This window comes from Molothrus ater, chromosome 6 (genome assembly GCF_012460135.2).
Source record: "Molothrus ater isolate BHLD 08-10-18 breed brown headed cowbird chromosome 6, BPBGC_Mater_1.1, whole genome shotgun sequence".
Lineage (NCBI taxonomy): Eukaryota > Metazoa > Chordata > Aves > Passeriformes > Icteridae > Molothrus > Molothrus ater.
The window spans coordinates 22476591-22490844 of NC_050483.2; the positions used below are offsets into that span (position 1 = coordinate 22476591).

The window sequence follows — 14254 nt, forward strand, 5'->3', positions numbered from 1 at the left end:
CCCTGAAATTTTTGTGATCACTGGGGAAAAAAATCTCCACCTTTTTCTAATTCTTATTCCTCACAAAAAATGCTTTTCGCTTAATCTTGAAAATTTAAGGTTGCATGAATAAACAGGTGTCACCTAATGTGTCCATAGTTGGTTTGCAGACATGAATTTTAAACTGTGCAACTTTGCATTTTCCATTTGGGTTTTCGTGTGTGTGAAGAGAAGGGAGCTTGAGCTGTATTCTTCCACCACAATCCCTCCTTGCATGCTACAAGATGAAGGTGTTGGCAGTGGGAAAAGCAGGATTTACAGTGGAGTGTAAGTACATGGCACATCAATGTCACTTCTCTGATTAAGTATGCAGGTAATCTCTGCAGATTAAATGCTAAGTACCAATGCAAAACAAAATCCTCTACTATGTCTGAAGGAATGTGCCATGCAGAGTCAGGCTTTTGGATGAGCCTGTGAAGCAGGTTGTTGGACTAGCCAAAGGGGCAGTGGGATATGCAGGCATGGTCTGTAAAGGGTATTTATTGGAAGGGAACAGGTCACCCTCTTTGATAGGAGGCTTCTGCCTTTTGTTTTCCTTTTACATGCCTGCCTAGTTCTAAAACCATAATTCTCCTTTCTTTTGACTGCATGAGCAAAGAAGGTGTGTGGAAGGCCTGGTTAACAGCAACCACAGTCTTGATCTTGCAAGTTGCCTTCTTTCAGAAGTTGGCTGTGGATTCTCTGAAGGTACTAGTCTGTTTCTGAGGTGAGAGGAGTTGTAGGAGACGCCGCCATGACAGTAAACAGGCAAAGTTCCCTGTTTGCTCATACTGGACACATCCTCTCAGAGAAACTGACGTGGTTTAAAGCATTGGAGTTGTTGTGCTTTAAAAGATTTCAATCTTCAGTGTAGCAATAATTATTTCCACCAAGAGTCTTTGTGTTTCCAGATTCCCAAGACTGAAGATACCTTACCCCAGGACATGTAGCAGCATGATGGGTAGAACACCTTCTGGGAAAGAGAAAGTTCTCAGTTTAAACATTGGCTTGAACTTTAGGCAAAAAGTCTATACAAACCAGTCTGCAGTATTTCAGAAGCCAGGCCCTCAGTCAAATTATTTGTTGGATGAGCTGTGGTTGTTGTCCATGTGTGTGGTCTTAGCCCATGGCAAATGAAAGGTAATGCAATTTAACCAAGCTCTATCACTGCTAAATTAAATTACCTCACATCATCCTCAGAAGATGAGCATGCACACGGAGAGTTACCACAGCTCAGCTGATGCCCAGCCTACTGTTACTGCAGTGCACCACAACTTTATTGGGATCTCCACTGGAGAGTCCCAGTGGGCAAGCAACAAGTAATAGCCAGTTGCAAGGAGAAGGGATTATAGCTGTGCCTCCATTTGGAGAGTATAGTCCCTAAATCTCATCACATTTTTAGTTTGGGAAGTTCAGGTGGCTTTTTTTAGAAGTTGATGGAAAGAAAGGTTTTCACCAATTGCTGTACTTACTAAAAAAAAAAAAATCATAATTGTTGTTGGCTCCCTTGCCTGTCCTTTTGCTTGTAACAGGCGGTGGTGCCAAATACATTTTTTGTTCTCTTGGGAATGTGTTTCCTGAAAGATTCCTTTCATCTGCAATGAATTCTTGTGCTTTAAACACAGGAAATATTAATGGTTTTTTTTCAAATATCTGTGAGATCTTCTTTGTAAATGAACAGAAATTGTCCCATTTGATAGCAGATGAAGCAGCAGTCTGTCCTCACTTTCAGTTGCTTTGTCTCTGAGATCAGTATTCCTTGTCTAGGAATACCAAGAGGCACTGAATGATCTGACCTTGCCATGGATGATCCAGCAAGCTTGGCAGCCTGGAGATGTGTCCAATTTGGCTGCCAACACAGGATTTGAAAGGGAATTTCTGTAGAGTGGTGTTAGAAAGGACATAGGAATATCTGCTTTGGCTTCTTGGCCTTTACACTACTGTTTTGGTTTAGGGCAAATTTGGGAGGAAACCTCCAGAGGGGTTCCTCTAGAAAGCAGATTTAAGTGACCCCTCCCCAGCTGGTTTGGGAAAAGATTTTCTTGGAGAAAAGTAGGAAAAAAACCTGTTTATTTAACAGGCAAAGCATTCAGCAGCACAAAAAAAAAAACCAACCAAAAAAACCCCCAAAAACAAACAAACAAACAAACAAACAAAAAACCCCAAAACAACAACAACAAAAAAACCCAACAAAACAATACTAAGCAATAAAAACCTCTTGCCAATCTAAAGAGATGACAAACTCAGAAAGTCCCCTTGGTGGGCTGTAGCTCAGCTCACTCAGTCTGCTATCAGGTGCGAGCTGCTAGTGCTCCTCTGGGTGTTCTGTCCAGAGTAGGTTTAAACAGTTCCAAGAAAAAAGACAACCACAGCCCAGGGAACTTCTCTGTCTCAGGTAGCTAAAAACTAACTAAAAGCAAAGGAGAGCTCTGTCCTGCTGTCTGTCTGTCTGCAGACAGCACAGTCCAGGAGCAGGATGCAGGGAGCAAGTGCAGTTTCTGATAACAAACTCTGCACTTCTTCCCCACTTTTGCTCTTGGAACCAGTCTCAAAGGTGCAAAACTTATTTCTGGGCTAAACAGATGAATGTGGATACAAGCATCATAAAGACACCCCAGGACAGCTAGGAAGAGACAACTTTAGCAAAAGCCTCTGTAGCCAGTCTGTCAGCTCAGCCTCAGGAGACCATGGCAGGTGATGCCTTTATTCTGGTGGGCCTTGCCTAAGTTTGACCTGACCCCTGGGGCTCGTGGTGAGAGGGTGGCAAGGTGGGCTGTGCCAGCTGCAGAACCTCTAAGAGGCTTGCTCAGGGGAAATGCTGAGTCTCCTGTCCCCAGACTTATCCTGGCAGTGACCCTGATCATGGTGATGATGGGCAGTGCTTTCTGTAGTCCCAGTGGTTGTCATGAGATGGTTTGGTACTGGTGGGGTGATGCTGGCAGCACCACTGCACCTTGATTATGGAGTCAGGGTCACAGGTGCTTCTGTGTCCTTGTGACCTGGTTGTTCATCCTGTTTTCTTCCAAGCCAGGACTGAAATCTCCTGTTATTGACTGATAAAAGCTTTTGTGCTGAAAATTTCCCATTCATGCAATCTCTCAGAAATCATCCCTGTGTGACAAACTCTTTCTAGCTCCAGTCTCTCTTTTGCTGTGATTTTCTGTAAACCAGGGCTGGAATGTGTTTCTTAAACATACATGAAGCTTAGCATCTGTTGTTGGTGACACAGATCATTGCACATGGAAGAATGAATGTGCAAGTTCATGTACAGCCTGCTTTCACTGCACAATGAAGATGTGGGTAAATGGGAATTAGGATTAACACTGGATTTAAGATTCTCATAGCTGGCTGGTAAAAGCCTAATCTCCTCAAAGGCTGCAGGCAGGCTGGCAGCATTCAGCTCAAGGCCAATGTTGTTTGCAAGACCAGAAGAAATTGAATTTTGATTCTTAGAGTACTTTAATCATAGCCTTTCAAGATAGGGATGGGAAGAGCATATACTATCTCAAATGCAGCCTTTTAATTTCTTTAATGTATGACAGTCACCTAGGCTTCTAGGTCTGATGGACGTTTGACAGTAATATTTTTCATTTCCTTTTGTAAAAGCTTAGGATTCTGATTGATTTTAGAAATGTATAAATTGCATTCGGAAAGTTGGTATACCAAAGTTTCTGTATAGGCAGAGTGAGATAAATCCAAGCAGGTAGCAAACACTTCCCAGTTTAAAGTGTTAAGAGTGATAAATGTCTTTCAGGTAAGCAGGCTCAGGAGACCATAGAAGTGTGGAGCTCCTGGGTGTGATGTGGTCAGTTCAGTCCAGTCTGGTTTGTCTTTTGCTGTGGTAGAGATGACTGGTGAGAAAGGCGAGAAATGCATTGCTGAGTCTGTGCAGGTCCTAAAATGAATCACTACATTTGACATTAAGGCCCATGTTGAAAAATAACATGTTTTAACATGAAGTGTTGATGCTTCTCCTGTTTAGTGTGGCTGCAATTCTTCTGTGTACCTATTCTTTTCTGAAAGTTGGACATTAAGTTATCTAAATAACTTTTCAGTTAAATCTTGAGGTAGACTTTATGTAGGCTTTGTCCTGCATTGTCAAACAGGACAGAGGTGTGTAGTTTGCCTGTATAGCTACTTCTGATTCCTTGTTCCCAGCTTTCTCTTTGATAGCAGTTTTGATTGGCTCTGCCAGTGATAGCCTGGCAAAGTGTGTCTGCTTTTCTTTTGTTTTAAATCAACAGCCCATCCTGTGGATGGGTCCCCTTTATGGGGGGGTATCAAAGATCTCTTCAGTATGATCATGGATGCCACTGTCAGTCAAAAGGGCTCTGAGCCACTGAGGATGGAAGGAGCAGGGACACATTGACTAGATTTGAGTGGAAAGCTTGTGGAGTGCTGCTGATACAATTCAATATCCATGTTGCTAACAAGAATGACTTTTCTGCAGATGATGCAGAAACATGGTGATAAAGGGTCTTTAACTAGACCTGGATTCAGTCTTATCGATTTGTTTTTTTTCAAGCCTCTGTATTCAAACTCCACCTAGATAGATTCTTTGGATTTCTCTTTCCTTCTGTGCTGGTCCTCCTTGCTTAGGCTGCTTTTCCTCTCACTGTTGCCTTATGCAGAACCTGTTATCAAATAATCCTATTACTCTTTTTAGTAATCTCTAAAACACTTACCATCAAGCAGGACATTTTTTCTGAGGTATGAAGTTTCCTTGCATACCTTAAGTCAGCTGGCTCTCAGCATGTGAAATTGAGAAGTACACTGAAGGTTGTCCTTTCCAAGGCTCAGGGCCCACATGATGACCTGATTAAAATTTGAAAGACAGTGACTTTATTTAATTTAATAATGCGTGTCTCTGCCCCCATTGTTCTCAGAGTTAAAGGGAGCATCTCAGCCATTAGGCCAGCTGGAATTCAGGTCTCTACGGGGCTCTCAAGTCCCTAAAAGCACAAGCTGGTTGGGGTCATGTTGATGGGAAAATTTCTGGTCTGTGTTGTAACAGCCAGGAAAGTCTTTGGTCTTTCAGTTCTACTCCCTTTACTCTTCAACAGAGATTAATGGTAAGGAGCAGTGGATAGAGAGTGAACCTGGGCAAGCCTGGCATCCAGCAGCAAAGTTCAGTAAACATGCCTGAGCTCTACCAGCACAAGAAGGTTTATTTCAGTCGGCAAAAGTCATCCAAGCTTTCGCTGACTGTAAGAGACCTTATCCCTCTGCAGAAGTCAAACAGCTTGGTTTAAAGCATGCAACAATTCATGGAAGTGCCTTGTGAGCATCTTAAAACTGTTGTTTTGTTCAGTATTATGGCTGGTTGGGAGGTTTGGTCTGTGGTGTTTCTGGAGTGTGGTGGGAGTTGGCAAAAACTGCTTGGAACAGCAGTGTGTAATGAGACAGTGCCATGCTGGGTGAAGCTCAGGGATTTTTAAGCCTATAAAAATTCAGGAGAACATGCATTAATGCTATTGCTTGTTGTTGTAGCCTCTAGCAAGCAGATAGGGAGCTATTAAACCTCTCTGAATAGAACTAAGGGTGAAGGGGAATATCTGATAACTTCAGCTGGTATCAGTTGTACAAATTACTTGGAGGAGAGCAAGCACAGGCGTAGCGTTTAAAAAAAGAAACAAAGAACAGCCAAACCAAACAGAAAAAACCAAACCAATTGGAACAACAAAGCCCTCTCGACACGTCAGTGTGTGTCAACCAAAAGGATACAGGTTTTCATGCTGGCTGAACCATGCAAGGGGGAAAAAAGTGCCATGCTGACCTGTAGTTGCATCGTGCCGTGTAGGTTAGGCACTATTTGAAGTCAATGAATTTTTGATTGCTGTTTTGGCCAAAGCCTTGTCATTATAAAAAAGCAGTTGTGCTGGTAGAGATGAATGGGTGTGAATAAACTTGTGTCTTGTTCCTGGTACCTTAGAGGGCCCAGTGATAGAAATGCACCTTATGATTCCACAGCAGCAATTCTTATTATCCACCAATGAGTCCGCTCTGTGCTCAGCACTGAGACTGGCAGAGGCCCTTTATCAGCACTGAAGCTGCACCTCAAAGCTAAATCTGCTTGGAGCAGATCTCACTGGTGATGCTGTGCTTTTCAAAGCATTTGCAGCCTTGCTTCTGGAAGGCCAGCCAACATCACCATGGCTAGTGCTGCTCCTCCACTTTTTCTTTCAAATTCCCCAGCTGTGGCCAGGAATGCACAGCCCCTGCACCCTGCCAGCCCGGTGTTTTGTTGCAGATGAATGTGGTGGGAAGATCTGTAAACACTGCTGTGTGTTCTGATGGTGAATGTTTGCAAGCTGTTTGCACAGCGTTACTCATTTATCCCCCCAGCCCCGCCAAGATCAGCCTCTGCTTTATCACTCCCGATAAGCTGGTGTGTGATCTGAGGCACAGCCACCAGCCAGAACCAAAGGCAGGCAGGAGTCCCGAGTGCATAGTTTGGGGGCAGCTCGGTTTCTTTCCTGATAAGCCCGAGCCTCTTGCGGCAGTACAGCACACACTCCTTTTAAACTGTGATCATAATCCTCTTTGCAGCCGGTGCTGCTATCCCCACAGGAAGCATTAGCAATATCACAAAGTGCGGAGACTTCATTGTTTTCCCCTAATCTGCAAAGGGAACTGAGACAGGACAGAGGAAACTTTAACCTATTCCATGCCTCAGTGGCAAATAATTAGTTCTTCTTACTGAGTGAGAAAACGGGGGAAGCCTCTTAGTTAAGATAAAGTAAGCGCAAGGCTCGCAGGCTTATCTTGCTCTGTGGAATTCGGGAAAGGACATGTCCTTGAATTCGCCTGTCTGGCGTGCCCGGATTTTGTATTTGGGAGTAATGAGTATATTAGAGCTGCCCTAAGTGATTGCTGGGTATGAGACACCTCTTGCCAGGAAATGCAGTAGCCATGCTTTTGTTTAAGGACCTGAACAAAAGGCTCTGGATGCTTAATAATGTGCAAATTTGGGTGGGTGGGATATAGAGAAGGTTAATAGGGCAGGCTAACAGAGAGGAGCTGAGTTAGAGAGAGGAGAAGAATGCTGAAGACATGGCAGCAGACAGAGAGAAGCAAAACAGAAAAGGCAGCCCCTTTTTGCCATGTTAAAGTTAACTTGGTCCCCACTGAGATTTTTGGGTAAGTGTAAGCTGTGTCTGATGAAATAATATTTTCAGCCATGGCTGTGTGAGAGGTCACAGTGCAGCTCCGAGGGCAGTTGGTGTGCAAGTCTGAGTGCTGTGTACGTGCTGTCCAGACACTGACCCATCACAAGGTGTGACTGGCTGTGAGGGTGCTTTTGTGGGTGGGAATTCACTTTGGGTCAATGCTTTACCTTTGCAGAACTCATCTTGGCAAGCTGCCTGTCATGAAATTTTTCTTATCGTGCTTGGGTCTGAGGCTGGGCTGTGCTTTTGTTAAAAAGGAAAAGCTGAAGTGGGGGGAGTTGCCCTGGCCTGGCATGGGGGGCACAGATCTGGAATGGTGAATGGTTTACTTGCACATGTGCTGCCTCTGTGAAAGTCCTTTAATCCAAAAGATGACAAGAGCAAAGAAACAAAAGAAAACACTCTCAAAAATATAACAAGATAAGGATCTGGAGAATTTGCTTTTTATTTTGCTCACGAGTCCCTGGAGACTTCTTCTTTTAAGGGAAGAAATGCAGCTTTCAAGGTCGAGCTTTTTTTTTTTTTTTTAATATGCTCCCCCAAGCCCTCCCACCCCTCCCTTTTTCTTCAGACTTCAAAGGCAGTCAGCTGAGAGCTTCTTAGGAATGTTACATCTGTTCAGAGTAAACGTGGATTGGTGAAAATTCTTCCTCCAAAGTGTCTGAAATTTGTACACAAATTTTCTTGAGACTGTGGTAAACAAAACACAACCTCAGTGGGGTCAGGGCTGAGTGATGTGCAGTAGTGAAGGGTGGAAATCCAGCAAGTGAGAGTAGTGTTCTGCAGAGGCATTTAATTTAGACACAAGTGGGGTATTTTTCTTGATGCCTTAATAGAAAACAGTTTAATGTCTGTTCCTTTTAATAAAATTGTTTCAGAAATTGAAGCTGTACAAATGGACTGAAATGTGAACGAATACTTGGCCACTCCTCCTCAAACCCTGCTTGTGCTAGCTGTGTACCTGCTGGCATACCTGCCTTATCAGTTTGCTTTCAGTCTTCATCTGTGTATCAAAGAGTGAAATCAAAATTTTGCTTTTTGTGTCTAGTGCTTGGTCCTTCACCAGCTGATCAACCTATTGGCAGTGGAGGGGCCTTAGATCAGGCACTTGATATGACACAGAAAATGTCACTAAGCCTGGAGGATACAGCAGCTGGGTGTAGGAACTGGACTTAGTTTAACACTGCTTTGCCTGTTATGGATGGGAATTTATTGCTGATTTTGATGAAAGCTGATGAGTGGCATTGCTGGGAACATTTGGAAATCCTCTCCACAGTAGGACTTAGGGACACGGTCAGGTCCCAGACAGCCTTGTGCATAACTGCCTCTTCACATCACAAAAGTGTAACTGAACTGTAAATGGTTTTCACACCAATTATTTCCCTCTTGTTTTTGAATAGAACAGGGAGGGGGGTTGTTTATCCCATTTCCCTGGTGCAGCTGAAACTCAGAGCAGCAAGCCTGTGCTGAAGCTGTTGTTTCCTCTGCATGTTTCCCATAAGGAGGCCAAGGAGTGTGAGATTTGTGATTCAGTGTGTGGCTTTGTCACATGCCTACCCAGGCTGAAGATGATAGAAATCTTGGTGCTATCTCACTTCAGGTTGGGTAAGTATATTATGTTTGTTGCTTTTGTGGGATTTTCTTTTAAATTAGGCTTCTTAAATGAGAGTAGCAATATTTAAGCTTGTGTGTAAATAAGCAGAGAACCCTGGCTTCATCTTGTGTAATCTGTTTAACCTTCATCAACCCAAATATTTACTCTAGGCATTGAATATCCAGGCAGTGTAACTCTGATGCTAAAATTCATGCCCTAAGAATGCTGTAGATTGACTAATCCTGCAGAATTCCCCAAATCCCTGTCTGAATAAATAAACTTCCTATATGAAGGATTATGACTAAATGCCATGAATTCAGATCAGCAAGGCAGAAGTACAGCAGTTGGCCTATTTCTTCTGCTGCTTACTTATGTATTTTTATAAGGTTATTCATCTTAGTCTAAATAGATGTGTAAAGAAAACTGCAAATACTGAAGCACAATGCTGTCATACACTGCGTGAGGAAAGTTTAACCCTCTGCCTTTTACCAGTTTTCAAATCACCATCAGCTTGATTTACCCAGATTGTTGAAATTGTTATTCCTTTTGGGTATCACATTTCTGGTGAATCTGTGGGGGTTTTTTTGTGTCTTTGACCTATTCCTGCAATTGTGCAATGTAAAGAGTTCATTGAACAGTACCAGCTCCGTTGCTGAGGGTGTCCCCACCCCTCCACAGGCACATTCCCACAGCTGCAGAGCAGAGTCTGCAGCATCTGGATTTACCAGCCTTAAAGCTGACATCTCAGGGCTGGTGTGCCGTGCCCACTGCAGGCAATACTTACAAGACCCCTGTGTAAACCTCTTGGTATAGGCATGGTGCAAGCAACCTTCTGAGCAGCTAGGCTTCTGTCCTGTTACTGTATTAATTATCTGTCTTTGTGAGATTAAAGTGCAGACTTATTTGGGATCCTTATCTTGGAGAAGTTCTGTTAATATCCCATCATGTTGCCCTGTCTGTTACTGTTCATTGTTCCAGACGTGTGAAGGCAATAAACACTCTGGGGACAAGAGTTAATTTGGCTAATATTAAATGGAATAATTAAAAACAATTAGATCAAGTTACAGAAGTGCAATCAAAACCGTTCATGGAGGATTTCACAACAGTATTGGTCATTAGGTTCATGAGAAGTTAATTTGTACTTTCTGAGAATTCTGAGAGTAGACTTGAAAAACTTAAATAACACAAGAGGCAGCAGGATGGAATTGTTCCCCATTGGCAGGGAAGGGTCCCAGCCAATTTTACTCTGTTTTTGCTTACAAGATTCTAACAGTTGGAAACTAGAGGGAACAAATTGCTCAGCTGCTGCAATATCAGCAATATGTCTAGCCTGGAACCTGTGCTGTTCATGGTCACTAGGTCCTAACAGATAATTCTCTTTGATGGAAAAGGACTAGCAGGGGAAGAATTACACCTCACTTTACTTGCCAACAGCTCCATAGCGACTTCCTTCCCTGTCCCATGCTGGGTTAGTCAGAATTTAACAGTGTATCTGGGTAAGAATCACTGCAGTTAGGCCACTAATCTCATTTCTCCCTCAGATAAGATTGTTATCAGAATAATTGTCTGTTTGCTCCCCCTTCTGAGTCTAATCAGAGTGGATTGTACCAGTACCTCCTGGGGCAGAGGAACTTGGATGTTGATTACTCTCAAAAGAAAGAGAAAATCCTCAGTGTATATTTAATGTAAACTTCAGTTTTGTTAGATGTTCACAGGAAAATCATCTGGAAATAACTTGCTCAGACGTGTCTCGGGCTTTTCACAGCAATATATTTGTTCTGGTTTAGAGTCCAAGTTTAGTCAGGCAAGTGCATGTAGTGCATGATGTGGTGAGTTTTTCAATAGATAATGCTGTGCACCAGCAAAACTGGTATTTTCTCAAGCCCTGGGACAGAGCAAGTTCATGTCTGCAGAGAATGCATACTCTTAGGTGCTCCAGCAAATAAATCTGAACAATTAGTGCTTTTTCCCCTTATTTCAAAGCAAATTGCAGGAGTGGGTGGATTTTGCTGGTGGGTATAAAGGAGACTCAAAGGTATTAATTTTCATATATCCTTCAAGTTGGGACTAGAACTTGTCTCTTGATGTGCTTACCTGAGGAAATGTGCTGTTTGGTCTCTCTGTAGGAGTGAGCAAACCACAGGTAACACAGCACTCCGGTGAGATACAGAAATGGTGTGTGCTGCCCGTGGTACAGGGTGAGAAAACTGAGACACAGGTGAACCATGGGCTGCTATGGGAGCCGCCAAAGCAGAGCTGTGTAGATAAGGTCTGTGCCAGAGCCACACTGCTAGTGAGTGCTCCTGATTTCTGGTCTGGATTACCATCTCCCAGCTCCAATCACCAGCACTGCAGGGAAAACAAGACGTGGACCTGCCCTTAGGGGTGTTGCTGCTGTAGAGATGATGTCTGGCTTGATCAGACCTGTGTCCCTGGATGCTTTGAAGAATCTCTAGAGCTTTGGAGTGTGATACCTAAAGCAAGCTCAAAGGGCAAGGGCATGCAACTGAAGAGAGTGCTCACAGCTGCTGAACTTGCATGGCTTGTGTGTGAGAACCACTGAAACTGTCTGATTCAATCAGGTTTAAAGGATGTTGAATGAAGCAGGTTCTTTCAGGCACAGGCAAATTTCATTTTGGGGACCTTGAATTTGGTATGGCCACAGCTGCTTCTAGCCTAATGTGTGCTTAGTGTGGATATTCTCTGGAAGTTTTATTGCATACTTTGCTGCTTCCTGCTCCATTAGACTTCAAATCACTGCTTGTAGTGGTAGTTTCATGGCTACAGCATCCCTTTCAGCAGAAACTGTAACCACTTTCCATTTGCTGGATGACTTAACTGATGTTGCACTTCTTTGTACAAAGAGAGAAACAGACTTGCAGAAAGAGAGGAAGAGAGATAAAATGAGATGGAAAAGCTGTTTATACCTTTGCCTATATTGCACCGAAGAGATGCCAGAGAGAGTGTTTAGAAAAGTGCTTCTGGAACTGGAAGTAATACAATGGCATCAGGACAACCAGTAAACAGAGCCTTAGATGTGTAGGATGCTGTGGCCATCCTACTGACTCCAGAACCTGAGTTTGCATCTCCACACAAAGCTGCAATATTACTTGGACCTAGCTGTGGTGTGTTTGACTTGGCCCTGCTGAACATGCCACAGATATCAGTGTCCAGCAGTAGAGCTTGTGGTCTTGAGGGCCCCTTTGTATGGTTTGTGGCCTCATGCTAAGGAATTTATTTTTTTTTACCCCTTTTCCATTACATGTGTTGCTTATGGTTTTTTGGGGTTTTGTTGTTGTTTTTTTGTTTTGCATTTATGTTTTGTTTTTTCACTTGAAGCATATTTTTGGCACCCCTTGGTCCTTTAATGGGCTCTCATGTTATCAGGCACCACAGCTCTACATACATTAGCTGTGCTTTGTTATCTGGATTTCTTTGTGAGCCATTCATATTCCAGGATCTTGTCTCCAGCTGTTCTTTCTCTGTAATGATCCTGAGGAGAGTGTTGTAATTTACTCAGCTACTTCTGCTGGCAGAGCACTCTGGAGCCATCCCTGATTGGATGCATCTCTGCCCATGTTGTGGTGTTGAGGGTGAAGTTGCACATTAAGGAGCTGTTGGCTGATTTATGAAAAGCATGCTTTTGGAGGCTGGGAGCAGATTTCCCTGGAGGGGCTGGTGAGCTGCAGTCCCTGCCTGCTCCCTTTCTCCAGCCTTAGCCCTGTGCAGTGCCCACAGCTCAGGATATAATCCTGTGTCTGCTCCCTCCCCTCCCTCAGCTCATGGCTCCATCTGCCCTCTTTATCGCTACCCTCCCATCTGGCACCCACTGTTCTTCTTATCCAGTCCATAGTAATGATTTTTGATGCCATAACTTTAAATACCTGTCTATAGCCCCTTCATGATGGGCCTTGGACTGACCCACCGTTTTCAGAGTGGAGAATCACAGTTACTCTTTAACAAAATTACAAGGCTGGGCTTTGAATCCTTTAAGGTACCTGTCCCTGTCTAATCTGGGCATTTTCTAATGGAGTCTATCCTGAAAATTTATGGAAGTACTTCACTAAACCAAACACTAGGAAAATAAGTGGAGCGTGAACCTGTCTTAAGTTACTACTATGGCTTCTGTCAGCTACCATAAAAAGCTTTTCTAGACTCTATTGACAAGAGATGTCACCGAGCTGTCAGGCCCAGACTGTCAGCCTGGTCTTGCCATGCTCAGGAGTACAGGATGTGACTGAGGAGTTCCTCTGTCGGAGTTGATCTGAGGACAACTCTCTCCCTTGACGCCTCCAACTGCTATGCTGCCTTTCAGTAGCAGTTGGAGATGCTGAGATAGTTGAGAATTCACCATAAACAAGTTCTACTTAGCTATAAGAATAGGCATACACAGTGTGAATAGGGGTAACAAGTCTTGATAAGCAGGAGTTTTAAGAGAGAATACATAGAGAGACTTATTGTTGAGGCCAACAACAAATCCATGTGGGAAGCATAGTATGAAAGAGCAGAAAATAAAAGAGTAAGAAGAAATATTTTACTTGTATCCTCTTAGATATGTTGCAGGGAGATTTGTCTCATTTTGTATGGGTCTTCATTTATCTATGATAATGATCTTTATTTGGTTGGATTAATCCTCAGAGGATCTGTGAGTGCTATGGACAAACTTTATATGCATACACACCATTTCAGTTAAGATGGCTCCAGCTTGGAACTTGGTAGAAGAACTACAGCTGATTTCAGTGAGAGCTGCAGAAGGCACTAGTCTGCTTTTGAAAGAGAACTTCAGAAGAAATCATTTTGTGGAGGTGGGCACTTGAGTCCTACAGCACACTTCCCTCACAGAAGTTGCCTTTTCCCCTTAAAGCATAAAGGTCAGGAGAGAGGAAATACGTTTTTAACTAATTACAGGGAGGCATCAACAGCACATGGGAAAACACAGAGAACAGAAAACGGTTCAGGTGATCTGGGGAGTCAGGATTCCTTTGAAGTGAAGCCAAATGTAAACTTTCTGGTTACAACGTGTCATGGTCTTTCCAGGGCAGAGTTTCTAGCCTTGCTTCCTATTAAGCATATCATGTTGTGAATATTTAAGGCTGGCTTGTGCCTTTGGGTATTTCTCAAATGACAGATGCTAAAGAACCCTCCTTTCTTTTGTTGAATACTAGAAAGGGGCCCAGTTTATCTTGTTTTTCAAGATTTATTTCTCTTCCATTGCTTACAGCAGTTTAGGTCTTTTAGTAGTATCACAGCAGTGGTGGATCTCAGCACTGGCAGTATTTGTTCACAGTTTGTTCCTAGTGAATCTCTTGTCCACTTGAGCTCTGTTCCAAGAGAATTGTGGCAGAGGAAATCTAAATGGAGCCCTGTCTTCCTCCTGTATCCTTCTGCAGGGATCATGATTCTGCCATTATAATTAGTACTGCTCCATAGGTTAAACACCATACTGAGAAGTTTCAGGTGAAGCTCTGGCTTC

General features: G+C 43.3%; 1 protein-coding gene across 3 annotated transcripts in view; it reads left to right on the forward strand.

Annotated features, from left to right (window-relative positions):
- TSPAN18 (tetraspanin 18) overlaps window positions 1-14254 on the forward strand; it is a 120682-nt gene that overhangs the window by 16961 nt on the left and 89467 nt on the right. Inside the window, exon 1 of one of the 3 annotated variants that reach the window (XM_036383318.2) lies at window positions 8730-8792. The exons of the other annotated variants lie outside the window; for them this stretch is intronic. The gene's annotated coding sequence lies outside the window, so the exon portion shown is untranslated. Of the gene's footprint in view, window positions 1-8729; window positions 8793-14254 lie in introns of those variants that run through there. 3 annotated transcript variants of the gene reach the window in all.